The following is a 4,730-nucleotide window of genomic DNA, read 5'->3' on the forward strand; positions in this document are numbered from 1 at the left end:
CAAGGTGAAGGGCTCCTTTATCAGAATGATAGTTCACTCAACTGGATTTATCAAACAACTGTTTATTCTTCAAAGTTCATTTCAAAACCTCAACTCTCTGTTTCCATCAACACTAAAATTTTATATAAGGAACTTTGTCCATAATCATAAGCTCTACATTGGAACTTCTGCCTTAAATCAGACCCAACAATATAAAAAATATCTTGTCCTTAACCTCCCCTTGGCAATCTGTCAAGGCCAGTGTCTCTCTTCACACAGTAACTGAACAAGGCTCTGCTTGATCAACAGGTTGTTTTGGTGATGTTTAGGAGGTTGCTCCTTAAGCTACATCATAGTATCCTTCATCTCTGGCTTCTCTCTCTGGCTTTTTTTTTTTTTAACAATCACATAAGGAAGCATTTATTTGAGGTTTAACATGGAATCATACAAATAAAATTTGTATAAACACAAATCCACGTCGAGTCATAACACAGATAGCAAAAGACAAAGGAAAAAAGAAAACTAATTGGCGGCTATATACAGTTGGACAGTTGTGTCTTGTACACTAGAAAGTCTTTTACAAAATAATCATCTCAGATCAACAGAAGACCAATCTTCAATGTCGTCCTGCAAGATGGGTTAACTTTAGCAATCTCCTCCTGTCTTCTCCAACATCCTCCGTTAGTATGGCTGGTAACTGTTTTGCTGATTGCCACCCCCTCAAGACGCCTTGCCGGAAGCGCTCTGTTGCCCACTGTAGTCTGCATATCCCTGTCCATATCCATAGTTCCCACAGTTATACCCAGTATAATCATAGCCGCCATAGCCACTATAGTTTTGATCACCACCATAGGCACTATTGTAATTTCCATATCCTTGATCATAATAGTTATTAAATCCTTGGTTCCAGTTTTGGCCCTGACCTCGTCCACGACCCCTAGTACCACCTCCTCCACCAGCTGCAGCACCTCTTCCTCCTTTTTGTTGTTGCTGTTGCTGCCTGTATACCTCTTTGGGTTGTGCAACTTTGATTTCACACTTCCCAGAACCAATTTGATGATACCTGCTTTCTAACAATTTCTTTACTGGCTCTTCATCTGTATATGTAATAAAACAAAATCCTCTTCTTTCATTTGTTTTTGTATTCATGGGAAGTTCAATATTTTCAATCTCTCCAAAGGCTCCAAAATATTCTTTAATTTGTTCTTCAGAAGTATCTGGTCTCAATCCACCCACAAAAACCTTTTTGGGGGGTTCTTTCCCTTTTAAAGCTTTGGCCCTTTTGGGGTCTATCAATTTGCCATCCAGTTTGTGTTCTTTCAGTTCCAAAACCTTATCAACACTAGCAGTGTCTTTGAAAAGCACAAATCCAAATCCTCTTGATCTTCCAGTCACTGGATCTGTTTTTATTGTACAGTCTACAACTTCCCCAAATCGAGACAAATATTCAGTCAGATCTTTCTTGCTTGTATCCCAGCTCAAGCCTCCAATAAACATTTTACCGTCATCCTGCTGATTCTTGCTCCCGTTGATCTTGGATCCCTCTGCGAATTCCTCTATGTTGCTGTACTCGTTCATGTGCTCCATGGTGGCGGAGTCGTCGGCCGTGGGGTGCTGGCGCGTAGGCGGGTCGCGGCAGCAGCGGCGGCGGCACAGCGTTGTATGGAGCTGGATTTAAAATGGCGGCGGAAGAGATTTTCTCTCTCTCTCTCTCTCTCTCTCTCTCTCTCTCTCTCTCTCTCTCTCTCTCTGGCTTTTTATCTACTTGAATGATTCCCTTTCTTCAGAAGTCTATTTAAGTATTCCCACCTCAGAGGGACATAGTACCTGAATTTTCCTTACTTTTCTCTATTAGAGTCCTCTCTCCATTATCTTTATAACTATTTATAATGTAAAATAATGTGATTGCTTACTCAGTTGTGTTTTGCTTGTTTTCACTCCACTAGATGTAATCATGAGGAACTCAGGAACTGCTAGGCAATTCTTTTTTTTTTTTTTAAAGATTTTATTTATTTATTTATTTGAGAGAGAGAGAGAATGAGAGACAGAGAGCACGAGAGAGAAGAGGGTCAGAGGGAAAAGCAGACCCCCCGCTGAGCAGGGAGCCCCATGTGGGACTCGATCCGGACACTCCAGGATCCCGACCTGAGCCAAAGGCAGTCACTTAACCAACTGAGACACCCAGGCGCCCTAGGCAATTCTAATAACTATATCCTCAATGAATGTGGAAAGAAAGAAGGAGAGAGAGAGAGAAAGAAAGGAAGAAGAAAGAAAGAAAAGAAAGAAAGAAAGAAAGAAAAGAAAAAAGGAAGAGAATGAAGGAAAGAAAAAAGAAAGAAAGAAAGAAAGAAAGAAAGAAAGAAAGAAAGAAAGAAAGAAAGAAAGAAAGAAAAGAAAAAGGAAGGAAGGAATGAAGGAAGGAAAAAGAGACAATGAGGATACAAAACAAATGAGATACAATTCTTATTCAAGTATTTCTTGGGGGTGGAATAAAGAAAATAGAGAATTTAATATCTGTTTTGTCTATGTACACAGATGCTCCAAAAGTAGTACAGACTAAAACAATTGCTGATGATATTAGGAAATAAAATTGACAGGTCACCGCCAGTTAGAAAAATGATGGGTCTTGAGTGATTGAAAAAGAAGTAATATTGGCCAGAAAAAAAATTTCAGCATGCTACAGGAATCTGACTGAACTCTGAAGCTATCCAATGAAAAAAATAAACACTAGTGGTTTCTGAATATTTAGTGCTGAGTGAAAAAGTTTTACTGTCAAACATGAAACCTGATCCCACTCAGCACCTGACTAGATACTCAGGGATGAGGTTTAAAGGACAAGTAATATTGCCAGACTTTTACAACTAAAAGGCCATACACTATCTCTGTCACCTATTAGGGAAGCAGAGTTTCTAATTTGTGTTAACTGAGTGGTGATAAATGGGTTCATTGACACTGGATTGCTATCAATTGCTGCATAACAAATTATTCCAAAATTTAGTGACTTAAGACAATAAATATTTTCTTTTTTTAAGATTTTTATTTATTTATTTGAGAGAGAGAATGAGATAGAGAGAGAGAGAGCATGAGAGGGTAAGAGGGAGAAGCAGACTCCCTGCTGAGCAGGGAGCCCAATGCAGGACTCGATCCCAGGACTCCAGGATCATGACCTGAGCCGAAGGCAGTCGCTTAACAAACTGAGCCACCTAGGCACCCTGTCAATAAATATTTTCTAACTCAAACAAATTCTAAAAGCTGGATTTCTTTTAGAAAAAGAAGTGGAGTGGCTCAGATGAGTGGTTCCTAGGGTGTCTCTCATGGTGTTTGTTAGGACTGCATGAAGGTTTGACTAGGACTGGGGAATTCACTCCCAGGATGTATGTGTGTATGTATGCACACATATACATATACATCCATACATGTCCATATACAACCTACCAGTCGAATAGCATTTATTTGGTTGGTTGTTTGCTGGAAAATCTTAACTAACACCAAGCTTCCATAAATTTTGTCAACTCATGAAGCTTTAGGAGGAGTTCAAGTCTGATAAGTTTTCTGTGAAAATGTATGCTAATCTATCAGTTTGCTGGTGTAGTTTGCAGGAATTTGCCAGGGAGAGCCACAAGGGACAATATTTCTAGTACTCCAAATATTTGGGTCCTAAGAGAAATATTTCTGATAAACCTCAGGGTGTCCTGCTGTGAATGTCTTCCTGTTCGAGGTACTCAGAAATTATGTGTGATCTCAATGAAAACTGGTCTGCTTGCTAAAGGAACAGTGAGACTATGTGAAGAAAAACACTGTGCTCTGTCCTATTACAGAGCACGAAGATCAGAAGACATGATACAGAAAACAAAGTAATGGTGGGGAAACAGAGGCAATTAAATCAAATATGAAGAGTCTGTGTAGAGAAAGAATATGCATAGAGAAAAGAAGAAATATTGTGTCCAGGAAAGCTAAAGGTAATGATGCTCTTTCTGAAAAAAACTAATATATACCACTTATCATATCATAGTCAAATAACAAAAAACTGCATTTAAAGATATTAATAGAGAGGAGAAAATCTGTAGCTCTGGAGTGTGGGTGTTGGGGGGAGGGGAAGATTTGTAGTAATTGATCATGACTAACGTCCTACACAGGAAAAGGAAGGACTGGGCATTGATGGCACTGCAACCCATTCTTCCCATGGATTATATGATTGCAGAGCTACTAAATTTGATTTCTGGAGAATAGTCTATAATATTAGAAGGATGGGCTTTTTATAAGGGTTAAAGTGCATCTTGTCATCGCTGGAAATACTTAATTACCAGGAGACACATCAATGTGAGTTAGGAAAGGTTTCAAACTAAAATATGAGAGTTAAAAGGACAGAAAAGAAATATTCAAATAAAACCATCAACTGCACCTTATGCATATTTAGTAGCATAGACAAATGGAGAACATAAGAAAAGGGCATGCTCAGTAATTCTTAAGAAAAAATAACTATATAGTAATAGCGATATAATAATACAAGGATTTCAAAATTTTAAAATAAGAATATAAATGAGATTTCACAATTTGAGGAACTCCCTATTCGATTATGACAATAAATTCTTATGATTCATGAAAAGACCCACTTTCAGTGTTTTAGACCCTAGGCTAAGCACTTTATAAGCATTCAGTGATCATTTGTATTGGATACTATAGTTTTCTCCCATTTGGCAATACAGTAAATTCTGTGAGGTTAAATCATTCACCCAAGGGAAGACATCTGA

At 38.4% G+C, this 4,730-nt stretch overlaps 1 pseudogene; it reads right to left on the reverse strand.

The window, feature by feature from the left end:
- Positions 1 to 486: 486 nt before the first annotated feature.
- On the reverse strand, positions 487 to 1,603 carry LOC112821905 (heterogeneous nuclear ribonucleoprotein D-like pseudogene; annotated as a pseudogene).
- Between the last annotated feature and the right edge of the window lie 3,127 nt (positions 1,604 to 4,730).

This window comes from Callorhinus ursinus, unplaced genomic scaffold, assembly GCF_003265705.2.
Source record: "Callorhinus ursinus isolate GAN/ISIS: 27379988/994484 unplaced genomic scaffold, GSC_fseal_2.0 scaffold8, whole genome shotgun sequence".
NCBI classification, from domain to species: domain Eukaryota; kingdom Metazoa; phylum Chordata; class Mammalia; order Carnivora; family Otariidae; genus Callorhinus; species Callorhinus ursinus.